Source organism: Polyodon spathula, chromosome 7, assembly GCF_017654505.1.
Source record: "Polyodon spathula isolate WHYD16114869_AA chromosome 7, ASM1765450v1, whole genome shotgun sequence".
NCBI lineage: Eukaryota > Metazoa > Chordata > Actinopteri > Acipenseriformes > Polyodontidae > Polyodon > Polyodon spathula.
This window is the reverse complement of record NC_054540.1, coordinates 37772422-37788470: the sequence shown is the minus strand read 5'-3', so window position 1 is coordinate 37788470 and position 16049 is coordinate 37772422. Positions and strand designations below refer to the sequence as shown.

Below are 16049 nucleotides of genomic sequence, written 5' to 3'. Positions count from 1 at the left end.
TGTTTATGGTAACGTGGTAGCGGTGTTGAGGGTGAATGTTGAGGCATGATGTAAATTACGAGTTGTGCACGCAGCACTACCCTGAGTGAGTTACCCTTCAAGAGCTACGTTGTGGGAGCCTTCGTTCTGCAGCACTACCCTGTGTGAGCTACCCTGCGAGAGCTACGCTGTGGGAGCCTTAGTTCTGCAGCACTACCATGCGAGAACTATTCTGTGGCAGCCTTTGTTCTGCAGCACTATCCTGTGTGAGCTACCCTGTGAGAGCTTTCTTTCTGCAGCACTACCCTGCGAGAGCTGCACTGTGGGAGCCTTCATTCTGCAGCACTACCATGCAAGAGCTATTCTGTGGGAGCCTTTGTTCTGCAGCACTACACTGTAAGCTACCCTGCGAGAGTTGCACTTTGAGAGCCTTCGTTCTGTAGCGATATACTCTCGACTGATGTGCCTGTCAAGCCAATTGTATTCGCCTAGAGGCTCAGAAACATGATAGCGACGACGAGTAAGCAGGGAGAAACAGACGAGAGCAGTGAAGTTTTAACTTCCCTACCAAATAAAGATGACCTGGTACCAAAGAAGGGCACAAGCTCAGTCATTTGGATATTTTTCGGTTTTAAACCAACCGACAGTGAACAAAGCATGGTAATTTGTGAACTGTGTTCGAGTGCCGTTCCAGCGAAAGGAGGCAATACAACAAACCTCTGATCACCTGAAGCAACGGCATCCAGTAGAATTCGACAAATGCAATTAGAAATGCCAGTCTGACATTGACGAGACCGTCAAGAAAAAAAATCATCCTTGCAGCAAAAATCTATATTGTAGGCATTTGTGCCCTATGCCACCGACAGTAGTCGGTGGAAACAAATTACGGATGCAGTTACCATATCGCAAAAGATATGGTTCCTGTGTAGACTGTGGAGAAAGAAGGCTTCTGAAAGTTGTTGAAAACTATCGGCAAGAAATACCAGCTTCCAAGTCGCAAGTACTTTTTGCAGTACTTTTTTTCTGCAGGCATTATACACGGAGTGTTGTGGGCGAGCAGCCAATGAGCTGAACCATGTCTCATATTTTTCAAGTACCACAATCTGTTGTCAAGCCGAACGACAGAGCCATACATCAGCCTAACTGTGCACGACATTGACTCTGACTGGAACGTGTGCAACAAGCGCTTGCAAAAGTCCTACTTCCCTGAAGACCACACTGGTGAAGCAATCGCTCTAGGATTGCTCTGTCTTCCTGGGGTCTGAGAGAAGAGCAGCAAACCTGCGTTACCACAGACGGTGGATCAGACATCAAAGCCGCAGGATTGAATGCCTGGACTAGACTTGTTTTGGACACATGCTTCACCTTATTAAATATAAAGATAAAGAATCTTGTTTTGCATCAGTGCAAATGGTTCTTGCAGATTAGAAAGCCTTGTGTAAAAACGTTACAGTTACCATTACTATTCCTCACATTGTATTTGAAAACACTATGATTTAGCCAGATAAGAACTTTTTTTTCTCTTTGGGTATTTATTTTTAAACAGACTGACAACATAACATTACAGACAATGATTTTTAAATAATATAATCTACAAAAACAGCTTTTTTTCCCCCATGAGAAAACGGTGTGAAAGGTGATTCCCGCATTGACTGTTGTTGGTGTGTGCAAGAAGGTGGTGAGCACTTTCTTACAGCTGGAAAAAAAGGAGGGCACTGGCTTCAACTAAAGATGAGCTCAATCTACCTTGGCACCTTCTGGTAACAGAGTCGCCTACGTGTTGGGGATCTCGTCAGAAAATGATCCAAAGGGTGTTGGAACAAGAAAAAGCAGTAACCCAGGTCCTAGCTGCAGACCAGGCACCTAGTTCCTACGTGGCAGGACATTGATGTCATGGATTCAGTGGACATGTCTGAGCCTATTGCTGGATTTCACTGATGATCTTTCAGGTGAAAACTGTGAGTGTCTCTTACCTGAAACCTGTCTTGCATCTTCTCAACAACAGTGTTTTAGTCTTGAAAGATGAGCTTACAGAACTCTCAATCCAATTTTTTCCCAGTCCAATAAAATAAGATTTTGACTTATCTCAACGATAAATACTCGGACACCCAAGATCTTCTGGACATTGCATCTGTTGTCGACCCAAGATTTTAGGTGCATTATATCAGTGAGGACAAGGCTGGTACTGGCACAACGAGAGAGGATCTCCACTGGCATTGCCAGCAGCAGCAGCACTGAGACCGATCCCCAAGGAGAAGGGGGAGCACCAGCCAAGAAGACCTTGGGCAGCTTTTTCAAGATGAGCACCATACCAGGAGCTAGAGCTGCTCCAATGTACCTGAAAAGGAAGCAATAGGGCTTGAAATGAATTACTACTTGCTCACTCCTTTAGTGAATCAGATCCACTGAACTGGTGGAAAGCTCTTCAGGTGAACTGTCCAAGATTGAGCAAACTTGCACAGAAACATTCCAGCAACAAGCTCTCCATCTGAGAGTCTTCAGCACCTGTGGAAACATTATTACGTGCAGTCGTTCCAAACTGAAACCTGACAGGCTTGTTTTTTTGGCAAAAAAACTTGTAAAACGTAGCAGCAAAATGGTGGCTACAGCCTGATTAGCTGATTTTGCAGTTACGGGTCATTTCCTGCACTTTAGGGAGTACGCCTTTTGTGCTCATTGTGTGTTTTTGGAGATGAAACAGTTAAAGTTTACAGAGCCAGGTATCTGGTGCTGCATTTGTGTTTATTTTGTTAATTTATTTTTTGTGCAGCACATTCTTCTTGTTCTCTTGTTACATAAGAACATAAGAAAGTTTACAAACGAGAGGAGGCCATTCGGCCCATCTTGCTCGTTTGGTTGTTAGTAGCGTATTGATCCCAGAATCTCATCAAGCAGCTTCTTGAAGGATCCCAGGGTGTCAGCTTCAACAACATTACTGGGGAGTTGATACTACATGCAGCAGCTTGTGCCATTCTTTTGTTTCTGGTGGCCTATTTTCTATTAAACTTCATGATGTTCTGTGGCGTAACACAAAATAAAGATTTGTTAATTGAAGTGCTTATCTTTTCTGTCATCTTTTAAAGTTCTTTACATCTACTGCCTCACTGCCCTTTTCAGGGCATGCAAGTACAATTATAAGTAAACCTTGATACAAGTGTTTAAAATATCGTGATATATATCGTTATCATCTGTAAGGTCTAAAATACTGTGATATTATTTTTAATGCATATCACCCACCCCTACTGCACTCATTTTTAAAAACAATTTGTGAATATGTTCCCTACAAAGCAGAGCATGCCTTGAAACTCAATATTTTAGGGTAATAACTGAAATTTGGTCAACAATGATACCTGCCCCCTCCAACCGGCTAAGTGGGGATGTCAGCCCCTAATCACATCACTGATAAAGGTCATAGTATCTTCCAAGTTGGATTCCAACCCCTCCCTGGGTATGCCTTGCTGCACAATCAGTACCATCTAGAGAGTTGAGTGATTGTTGGTTCATCTTGTCTGCCATCTTTTCTATTTCACACAGACGAGTTATGACGGCTCACAAGCAGCACTGATGATGCATTTTGCTCTGTGAATTGCCTACACCATCACAGAGCCGTTGTATTTTATGACGTCTGAACCACCTCGCGAGCACCACACTGTAGCATCTTGTGTGTGAAAGGCTATATCGGCAATGAAGCGCTATAGTTGGTGTGGACTGAAAGTCAACATCCCACGTGACTATGCTGGACTCGTTGGGTATTTCTGTCATTGGTGTTACATACTTTTATTTTTTTTTAATTCAATGGCTGAACAAAAACGAGATATAGTAATTGGAGACTGGAAGAAGTTAAGGAATTGTTAACTTTACAATAGTGGCAGCTACTGAACAGATCCGGCACTTTGAACTGTGCAGTAAAATTTTGGTGCACAGACCCTGCGCAAATCAGTTAATGTGATCAGGGGACTTCGAGAATACAGAGGAAACTCAAAGTGAGCAACAGGCAAAGCAGGCTATTAAAAAAAATAAAAATAAACGCATCTTCAATTTTTTGTAGCTGCTGACAGTATATACTATCTATAACAAAAACAATGTAAAAGTTAGAAAACGCAACAGCCGTTTAAAGTGGTGATATCAAACACAAAAGCCCAAGTTAGGAGAAGCAATTGGGGTAACCTTGTCAAGCATCAAACAAATAGGCACAATTGGAAAGGTGCTGTTGCCCAACATTTACACAATATTTGCTTCTAACTTCGCTTCTTTTTTTGATCAACCTACTGTATCGCTCCACTTTACATTGAAATGCTCATTCCCTTATCAGCTGGGTTTAACCAGAATAAAGATGCTAAGACACATGTGCCAAGGAAAGTGCTCAACACAGACTGAAGTGTTCTTGGTTATCCTTACAAACACTACTGCAGAGAGAAAGACATACAGGGAATGGAAGAGTCGTCATCACAGGCACAGACAAGTATGCTTTGGGAAGACACACGGACAACATGCAGGTAAAGCACAGGTAGAAGAGGGCACACATGGACAGACATTCAGCCCATACATACAAGAATACCTGAAAGCATGAAGCAATATATTTCCAACAATGAAGATGATGAACAAGACCAATAATGGCAACGAGTGCAAGGGATAATGAGAATGCAAGGTAAGTGTATGGGAAGTGACAGTTGATGGGGCAGGCATTGCATATCCAGCGCTGGGGTGTTGGAGCCTTTATTTTTTTTGGTTGTGCATTGTCAATGTTTTTTGTTGCAGATGTGACTTTTGAGCTGATAAGGGAGTGGTCACAATCCCCTTGAAGTTGTCCAAAGAACATTTCGATGTAAAGTGGACCGATTGAAAAAAAGCAGCCAATTTTTGGTTATAGATATCACTTATTTTTTACTTGATCAAATAATGAATAAAGCGAGGGAAAGCTATTCGAGAATGTGTATGGTAAATAGACAGACGAGAGTATTAAGTAATATAAGGGAAATGAGAAAAGATTTGAAAGTAAAATAACGGTAGAAGGGACTTTTGGAGAGTATTAGTTGTAAATGTACATCCATGAATGGTGAAAGCAATTTTGGTAGGTATTAATATATTGATATATTACAAAACTACAGTGTTATGAATTGTTAAAAAGGTACATATGCATGTCAGTGCTAAAGGGTAGTATACTAACACATATTAATGCTGAAATAAAGTATTCTCCTTGTTATAGATGTGTTATGAAGTAAGGCATTTGTAAAGCATTCAGTCTCTTCATAAAAGGCCATTATCCCCTTGCCTTTCTTGGACAGGGTTTTAATGACAATGGTGTACTCATGGGGCAGCACCCAGTTTCCAGTAGCCGGACAGTAAGAAGACCACACAACATACACACACAAGAACACACTGTTCCGTGGCCACGGCCAATCTGCTCGCCACCACCAGGTATGACTGAGGTCTAGCTGTCTAGTCTCACGTGCAGGAACACCCGAGTGGAGGCAGTAGGGGGAGCAGTGTCCTGAGCGGACGTGCCGGCCTGTCCTTTGCCTTTCTTGGCCATGGTTTTACTGCAATGAGTGTATCATTTGCATGCACCCAGTTTCCAGTAGCACGCACAGTAAGAAGACCCACACACACATACACACACAAAGAACACACTGTCCAGTGGCCACGCCCATCTGCTCGCACCACAGTTCTGACTGAGGTCTCAGCTGTCAGTCTCACGTGCAGGAACACCCAGAGTGTGAGCAGAGGGGAGCAGTGTCCTTGAGCGGACGTTTCCGGCCTGCGCCTTTACAGCACTGAGAAGAACAGCGCACAGTTTTATTTTTCCTAAATATATGTTTGGTCATGGATTTAGGACAAAAGTTATTTAAAAGAAGGTGTCAAATACAGATGCAGTCTCTTTACAGTATTTTCCATCATGCCTGTGCATGATAACCAATCATTTTCCAGTTTCAAACCGCATATTTTATGTTTTGCAGAATTGAATTGCATTAAAAAAAAATAAAAAATTTAAAAAAGCTTTTAATTTTCTTTTATATTCAATGTGATTGACATGGCACTTTATTAATTACTATATATATATATATATATATATATATATATATATATATATATATATATATATATATATATATATATATATATATATATATATATATATATATATATATATATATATATATATATATATATATATATATATATATATATATATATATATATATATATATATATATATATATATATATATATATATATGTATATATATATATATATATATATATATATATATATATATATATATATATATATATATATATATATATATATATATATATAAAATGATGTATCTACTATAGATAGATACTGCTGAGAGCAAACGAAAAGCAAGGGAACTGCATATCTTTTTAAGAAAGCTGGGAGACTTTGTATAAATGGATTATATATTTTTTAACACTACAATAACAGTGTTGCTTGTGAAGCATCCACAATATAATTTGACAGACCAGGTAATTGATTTAGTTGCACTGGGCAGAACCTTATTTTCCCATTGGTGCTTGAGCCCCGGAGCACCAACGGAATCATCGCCTGTGCACCTATTATCAGTGATTAAAGCCTGGTTTTCAAACACACTGATTATCGCTCACCAATACTGTATTGGTATAAGAAAAGTGTGTTTTTAAAAAAGGAATTTCAGCTTTCAATCACTTAAAATATGCTGATGATAATGTAAACAACACCAAGCTACAGACAGCGAGTCCCAAGCTTTAAACGTGTTACTGTTTATAGATAAGAACTCAACTTTATTATGAATATTGTGTTAATATGTTTTAAGCAACATACTACGATAGTGTCCATTATGGTAATTGTTTGTTTATTAGTTTTAAAATGTTTAGTAAAACGTGACCTATGGTTTGACCTCGTTAGTGCAACCAGCCCCCTTTGCTAATGACATCTTCAGTCAGGGTCGTAACCAAGTATAAATCGCCACATTTTTGTAAAATGACTTTGCACTTACTTCTAAAGATGCAACCCGTTTCAGTAAATTTAAAACGATAAACGTCGTATCCCGCGCAGATTGAGAACACAAACATAAAACACCATTAAGTGGGGTTAGCATTGCAAGGGAGATGAAGGGAGGTTTCGCAGTTCCGATCGAGTGACAGTTTTCTAAGCATAATTATACATTTATAAATATATAAATTCCCGATTGTGGAGCTGCATTTGTGCCATATAAAAATGTGAGAAACATCATCCATGTGTGTGTCCATCTTTTCTGCGGTTATTGTTCTTATACAGTTCTGTGGTTATGCACCATACAGAGTTTATATTTTCAGCACTCTTAAGGACAGTTCATACACTAATACAGGGTGGTCCGTCAGCCCCGTTGACTCACTCATATGTGTTTGTGGGTTACTTTGAGCTCCCTATGAGATATTCGGATACAAATAAGCCCTGTATAAAACTAATTTGATACGAATCATATGCAAAGTTTGAACTGTATGCATTTTTTTCAGTACCAAACAATAATAATGAGAAAGGATCTTCGAATTCAATTAGATAACTTCTCAGAGCACTTTATGTCGGTGTTTCTCTTTGCTGGTCATAGGTGGGGATTTATTTTATTTTTTTTACTTTGGTCAAGGTATGCGATTAATAAGGACAATTAAATGGTATTCCTTTCTGAATGTATATTGCATCTTTTCATTTACAATCGGCAAAACAGCTAGTTTATTTACTTATTATTATTATTATTATGTACAGTTTTTAATACCATTTTGTCTGGAGAGGGGGAGCAGAGCAGAATGAAAGAAAGAGCCGAGCGGAGCAAAGAGTGCAGCAGAGTGGAGGATATCATTGTAGCGTTCCCCATCGACACACCCCACAGAAGCACTCCAGACCACATTGTTCAGGTACAAAGAAATATTTATTGCCTTTTAAATGTTTACACTGTACCAGCCCACTCTAACGGTGTACCGGAAAATTACAATTAGATCAGCCCTGCCTGGGCTAATCCGGCGCACCCCTATATAATCATTCCTTTATCCCGCCCACACAAAAATCAATCTCCTATCATAATCCCATATTAAACCCGCAAAAAATACCCATGGGACCCCCACTTGTCAATCAAGACCCCATAACGTGCTATAGGCATGGTGTGTCTATGTGGAACCACCTGGGAGCAGATGGGTCCCTAATCCTGTTTCCCCTTTTACCAATGGAGGTGATAGCACGTTACATTGCCCCCCTCTCAGACACATTTGTCTCCGAATATGCTAAAATTACATCCCTAGCCAGAGGAGCAGTCCCCAAAATAAACCACCCTGTGACTCCCGAACCTAGCTGGTCCTAACACTCCCCCTAACCTAACTATTTAGAATGACAACTTCCCCTAACTCCCCAGGTCCTCGGCAGTTGAGGCTGTCAGCCTCGTCCTGGGTAACCGTGGTGGGTGGGGAAATCAGCCGACAGTAGAATGGGCAGTCCGTGTGGGCCCTTGTGGCACTCCTCAGTGTGTGTGGGGCAGCAGGAACCCTCGCTGGTTGTGGCTCACCCACTGGAGAGTGGTGCCACTCTGTTGTGAGCAGCAGGTCTGGTTCTTCGGCCTCCTCCCCTGGAGCAGCGTTGGGCGCTGGGGCCCTTTTTGCACTGTGCAGGCATCACAGCAACAGTGCCAGCTCTCCACATCCCTCCTGCAGCAGACCCAATAAAACCGTTGGCGCACCCAGAGCAGCGTCTTGGTAATGCCAAAGTGGCCAGCTGTGGGCATGTCATGTGCAACTCTCAAGATGGAGGACTGGATGGCACTAGGTGCCACCTGCCACATGGTATGGTCTCCTGCTGGCATCTGCCACTTTTGATGTAACACACTTTCCTTTATCTCCAGACGGTCCCATTGAGCCCACAGAGCCTTCATCAAAGCTTTGTGTGGGGCAACCTCTTCCCAAGTAGACCGTTGGTCTGCTCACTTCCACCTCAGCAGTGGTGCAATGTCCTCTTCTTCATTCTGCAGTTTGGCCAGCTGCTCCCATGTCCACGCTTCTGGTTCCCACACTGTTGTCTCCCTGATGGCATGGACCCGACAAGCCTCACTTTCTCCTCCCTTCGGTCACAGTATTTGCACTCTGCCTCCAGGCAGGGGCGCCGAGACAAGGCATCAGCATTGTTGTGGTTTCGACCTGGGCGATGCAACACTTGGAAGTCATACTGTTGCAGCTTTTCCAGCCATCTGGCCCTCCGGGTTATGAAAGCTCATTAGCCACTGGAGTGAGGTATTGTCTATCCTTGCCAAAAAGGGTTGCCCATACAAATAGGGGTGGAAATGCTCTACCGCCTTTACCAGAGCCATAAGCTCCTGCGTTGTCACACAGTAATTTCGCTCTGGCTTGTTAAGGGTTTAATTGTAGAATGCCACCACTTTCTCCACCTTCTCGGTCTCCTGGGAGAGCACTGTCCCCACTCCTTGGTTGCTGGCATCGCTGTCTAAGATGAAGGTGCAGCCTGGGATGGGGTAGGCTAAGAGGGCTTGCTTTAAGGACTCAAAGCCCTTCTCACGCTCCTCTGTCCAAACAAAACTCTGCTTGGCCTCTGTAAGTCTATGCAATGGCTGTGCCACCGTGGCAAACCCCCAGACGAACCGTCGGTAGTAGGACTTCAGTCCCAGGAAGCTGCACAACTGATGGACATTCTTGGGCCATGACCACTTCCGGATGGCGAACATTTTCAAAGAGTCGGTAGAGATCCCTTCTCCACTCACAACATGGCCTAGAAATGGTTTCTTCCTTTGAAAGAGATTGTACTTGGCTGGGTGAAGTTTCTTCTACCATCCTTGCGTGGACCAGGATATCGTTTAGGTAGACAAGGAACACCGTCTTGGGAAGGCCATCAAGGACTCGCTCCATTAATCGCTCAAAGGTCGCGGGGCATTGCAAAGCCTGAACGTCCCTTGGCCTTTACTGAATGCTGTCTTTGGCCATGATACTGGCTCCACCTCCACCTGGCAATACCTGCTCTTCAAGTCAAGTGTGGAGATTCACTGGGACCCAGCTAAAGCACCCAGGGTGTCGTCGATGCTGGGGATGGGGTAAGAATCCTTCCTCGTGACCTCATTAAGGCGGCAGTAATCAACATAAAACCCCTTGGTGCCGTCCTTCTTGTCTCCCAACACCACCAGGGATGTCCATGGGCTGTCCGAAGGCTCAATTACTCCGGTCTCCCGCATTTCCCGTATGAGGAGCTCAGTTTCCTCATGGCTACGTCACTTCCTGTGAAGATGGGTCCTTTAGTGGCACATATACCTAAAGCGGAGGACGCCACATCAGTTTCAAACACTTGCGGTTTCATTATTTTATGCCCGCTTTTCTCAGCCTAAAACACAGTCTCGACCTGAAGCGCAGCTAGCAAGGCTTCTCTCAGTGTGTTAGATGATTTCAGCTTAACTTGTATGCGCAGATCGGCATAGTCTAATCTTCTATGAATTGTTTCGTCACAATCTGTTCTTGCAATTCCGACCCCGAACCAGGACACGCTATTCTGAAAAGACGTTCAAGGTCTCCAGCAAACCCCGGCAATGTCTTGCCCACTTCTCTCTTCCTTGCCCTTAACTGCATCCTAGCAATCGTTACTTGCTGTTCTACTGCGTATCTCAGCGCAAGAGCCTGGCAGAGTGCTGTAAAGTTACCGCACTGTTGTGTAGCTACTACTGTTGTGTAGCTACTGTTGTGTAGCCAGAATAATCATGGCTTCCCCTTTCAAACTCATAGCCAAATATGCACCTTTATCCTCCTCTGTCCAGTTATTTAGCTGGCTGACAATTTCAATCCATGTGATATACTTCTCCCAACTGGACTTACCATCATAAGTAGGTGGTTTAGGTCTCAGTGATGCCCATGGAGGAATTACCGTCACACTCTTTCCTACTAGGCAGGCAGTCTGAGTTTGGAGGCCCAGTTCCACTTTCACTTCTCGCAACTCATGGCCGTTACATACTGTCCCGTTTCTGACACCATTGTAGAGTTCCCCATCACTGACCCCCACAGAGGCACTTCGGACCACATTGTTCAGGTACAAAGAAGTATTTATTGCCTTTTAAATGTTTACTCTGTACCAGCTCACTCTAACAGTGTACCGGAAAGTTACAATTAGTTCAGCTCTGCCCGGGCTACCCCCGCGTACCCCTATATAATCATTCCTTTATCCCGTCCACACAAGTGTCAATCTCCTATCATAATCCCATATTAAACCCGCAAAAAACACCTATGGGCCCCCCACTTGTCAATCAAGACCCCATAACGTGCTATAGGCATGGTGTGTCTATGTAGACTCACCCCGGGGGCTGACGGGTCCCTAATCCTGTTTCCCCTTTTACCAATGGAGGTGATAGTACGTTACATTATTATGAGCGGTGAGAGGAATTGTCACCGATTCGCTTCGCTCACATTCTCTGAACACAACACAGATGCTCGCCGTTTAAACATATTGCCTTTAACACAGGATTTGCACATCGCAGGAGAGTAGAAGTGAGTAAACTCTGTATCCCTTATATGAGAAGTGGGTAAACAATATATTGCTCAAATTCAAAGTGGACAAACGCCATTTAACTGCATATACCCTTGACTACACCATTCCAAAGAAAAGTAAAAAAGTCCAAAGAAAAGTTTAAAGTACCTGATATTTGTGCAATATGTGCTGTTTTAAAACATAAATACATTGTTTAATATAAATGGTGTGGATATCAAACTGCTTGCGATCCCTCCTTTATTTTGAGGTTGACAACTGTGTGGAATGTGGAATCACATGGTTGGTAGATGTCCAGTTATTTAGATTTTCTGTTTCTTATATTCTTGCATATCCTGCTGGTGTCATTCTGAATTGTGCAGTTGTTGAACTGGTAAACATTTCAAATATCCACACAAGGAGCTTGAAAGAAAGAAAATGTGCATTTTTATAAAAAGAAAAAAGCTGAACATTTACCAAAACCAACACAAAAAGAGCGAAGTGAAACATTAAAAATCGTGATGCAAACCATTTGAGACCTTGTGAAAAGACAAGCTGTGTATTAAAAAACAACACAGAGAAAACCTGAATGTCAGCAGAAAGCACCTTAATCATGCTTGCAGGTATAGTACCAACAAGTGAACTTCTTTTCTATGGTAATCATATATCAAATAGTTTTTTAATTTTGCCTTTTTTAAGGTAGAACATTAGATTTTATGCAGCTCTACTCTAACCCAGCAGCGAAGCGACACCGGATTGTGCAAGTTTTGTTGTACATTAACAAATAGCTAGAACAAGACTATCAAATACATGATTTGTTATATTTCATTTTTTTTTTTTTTTTTTTAAGTCATGACTACTCAACCTGTTCAACTATTTTTACCTCAACTATTAGACTCAAATTAGGAAGTACCAAACAAAATGCAATGGCTGTGGGGAGGAACCAGTCATTAAACAGGGCATGAAATAAACAAGAAAAACAACATTTCAAATTTGTATGACGTGACAGTGATGCAGCATATAGTTGATCGCAAGCCAGGTATTGCATACTGAAATCCCCTCGCCTCCTCCTGCTCTGTCTCATCTGACCACACCATCTTTAGTATGCAGATAACCACTGCCCAGCTGAACCAGCCAAAAGATCCAAACTAGCTGACCATTGAGGTTGAGTTTCGACCTTCTGCCATAGTATTTCACAAATGAGTTGTTTTTGAATGCCCAAACAATTGCTGGTGTATGAAATCCTGGTGTTGTCTGTATTACAGAACATTCTCAAGTACGTTCATTTATTATTATTATTGTCACTTTTTACTCCAAATGAGTCCTCATTTTCTCTTCCTGCTTTTGTCTGAATGTACTGAACTGGTTACCTAGCAACCAACTAAGGCTTTTTTTCTGCTCTTGCATGTCAGCCAATCAGTAGAATACACTGCTGTAGTGTTACTCAACTGTATTTGCTGTGAAAGGAGTTCAGAAAGTTCCCTATCAAGTGTGAAATGTAATCATTACCTCATGGGTATTAATCCTTTGATACCGGCTAACCTGAAATAGATATTCCATAGCTGCACACAGTGCCAGTGACGCAGTCACACCCACCCCCGAGGGTATAAAAACACTGCTGACACTGATATCATCATCATTTTTCCTTTCACCGATCTGAGACGAGAGAGATCTAGGAACAGACAAGTGTTGAATAAAATACTTGTATCTGTTTTTTTGTTGTTCATTACACTATTAATGCAATTAATTATGTGTTTTAGATACATTCTTCCACGTATTGTGTACTCAGTCGTGACTTTTCGTAAGTCCCTCAGCGGCCTTGTGCTCCGCGCGAAGCCGGCAGCTCTGTTGTCCCTTACCCTGGCATCGAACACCTTAAGTCGTCTACTTGTGCTCTATCTAAGCTGCGAGCTTTGGTGTTTTTTATTAGAAAGTGTTTTTTACTAGAAAAACTATATTAAAATTACAGTAATTGTTTACTGTATTGTGTGAGAAAAAATATTTTTTCTCTGTTTTGCCACAGAAACAATAACACGGCTGCTGGTCTTGGCTGTCCTGCATTAGACTGAGATGCGCTGGGTCAGGCTCCTTGCAGTTTTTCTCAGTGTCTTGTTACCACATTAAGATCTGCTTGCAGAATTAGTCTGAAGACTGTTAGCTAACAGTAGGCTTTCCTTAATTTTCGAACTATTGGTCAGCCAAGAGCATTATAGGCGGGCATCCCTATATCTCTCCTGGGGTATCTGTAGGTCCTAGACCTGCTCCCCGTTCCCTCCAGTACTTTGAACACCGAATGAGGTTACCCTGCCAATTCACTAGTAGTCGCTGGGTTCAGCTCTGCTTCAGGTTTGACTGCCTGCAGTCCTTCCCATAGTGTCTCGTTGCCGCTCTGGTTTCTGCTTGCAGTACCACTACGAGGCTCTCATTGACAGTAAGCTTCCTCCAGTCTTAGGGCTGTGTTGCGGTAAGCCAGAACCTATACAGTTGGGCATCCCTGTATATTGCTTCTTTGGTAACTGTGCTCCCGTTCCGTCTGGTACTTTATACAACGAACAAGGTTTCCCTGCCAATTTACTAGCAGTCTCTGGGCTCAGCTCTGCTTCGAGTCTGACTACCTGCAGTTTTCCCTGTAGTGTCTCGTTGCCATTCTGGTTTCTGCTTGCAGCACCATTGCAAAGGCTGTCAGTGGCAGTAGGCTTAAGGCTGTGTTGATTTAAGCCAGAAGCTATGTATGTGGGAATCCCTGTATTTTGTTTCTTCGGTAACTGTGTAGGTCACTGATCTACCACCATACTTAGTGAATGAGGTTATCATAACAGTAGTGTACCATACTGTACAGTTCTCCCTGCACCATACCGTTTGCACCATACCGTGGGTACAGTGCAAATGGTACAGAAAAAACTTGCACTGTTCCATGTGTGTACAGTTCTGTACTAGTGCTTAGACCGGTAAATAAGAGCAGCGAATCTGGCTTGAGTTTGACTCACGCTTTTATCTTTTTACAGTGCTTGCCTGTAACATACTGTACAGCGGCATTGCTGCTTGTGTTGTCTCAGACAGCAGATTTTTTTGTTCTGTATACTGCACCAGTCCTGTTACAATAAGTGCTGCACATAGGAGCTGCAGCTCCCGTCCTGTTACAGAGCGGCGCTGCTGCTTCAGAAGACTCGTCCAGCTCTGGCTGGGGCGTGTTCTAGAAAGGTAGAGTCTAGATGTGCAACCCCCATTGTGCACAAATGTACCTAACCGTAGAAAGTGGCCAATGAACAGCTACGTGTGAGGGTATGTCAGAGCTGGAGACTGGGCAAAACGAACCAGTCATCCAATAATAGAGTACTATGATACCTTTGAGTCTCAGTGGAGCTATCAGCTTCCCTGCACCTTGAAAAAAAAAACTAAAGAGAGGCCAAACAGCAAAACCTGAACTTGTAAGCTGTTCCCTAAAAGCAAACCGCAGGTACTCAAGAGTGCTGGTTTTTATGGGGATATGAAAATAGGCATCTTTAAGGTCCACCTTGGTGAACCAATTGCCTGGCCTGAATGACTGCACCTAGTTGTTGCATTGTCACATTTGAACCTCATTGGTTGACATTTGAACCACATTATTGACCTGCCTGAGGTTGAGGATTACCCTGAGGCCACCATCCCACTTGGGCACAGAGTAGAACCCGTCCTCCAATTGAGCTGCTACCTCCTGAGACACCACAGTGGTGTCCTGTGGTTCCGTGACTGATGCTGCAGTAACGCCCCGAAAGAGAGGGGGACTGTGCCTGAACTGCATTGAGTAGCCGGTCTGAACAGTAGTAAACACCCAGATGTCTGTTCTGCACTGACACCAATACTCCAGATGGCTCCTCGGGAAGGGGCCCTGGACCTGTGGCAGCAAACCCCTACGGCTGCTGCTCACCTTGTGGCTTGGTCTGAGGCACTTGCCTCTGCAGGCGCAGCTGGCTGTGCTGGTCTCTGAAGCTTCTAGCACAGGGATAAAAACCATAGCAATGAACAGTAAGAATGTACAGTTTCTGACTCAGCTGCTAAACAGTAACAGGACTGTCAACAAGGCCGGCTTGGTACCACACTGGGATGGGAACACCAGTCGGTAGTGGGCCAGAACCAAACAGCGTGCCTGTGGGAAACAGCTGCCCAGATCTTCTCTATTGCCAGGTGTGTGGCTCTCCCTTGGCACAGAGCCAAGGGGTGAGGACGCAGCCATCTCTCTGTGAGAGGGTGATGGGAAAGATCTCTATACAGGTGAGGGACGCAGAGCAAACGTTTCTCCAACGTACGCTTGGAGAATGCACACAAAACTCGCAGAAATGTGGTTTACCAGTGCCTCCTTTGCATACTGCTGCCTCAGGCAGGAAGAGCATCTGCTTGTCCACAGGCAGGCTGGCCTTGCATGTGTCACAGGAAAAAACCCAGTCATTATGCAAAGAGCAAGCAATGTACCATAATAATGTACAGTTGCTGCCTCAGCTTGCTAAAAACAGTAACTGGACTGTCAGCGAGGCTTGCTTGGTACCAGAGTGGGGATTTTAAAACCCTGGTGGGTAGCAAGTCGGAACCGGGACTGTACCGTAATGGTTCGAGGTTGG

General features: G+C 43.2%; 1 protein-coding gene across 1 annotated transcript in view; it reads left to right on the top strand.

Moving 5' to 3' along the window:
- LOC121318615 (myotrophin) overlaps window positions 1-16049 on the top strand; it is a 74053-nt gene that overhangs the window by 36018 nt on the left and 21986 nt on the right. The window lies entirely within an intron of this gene.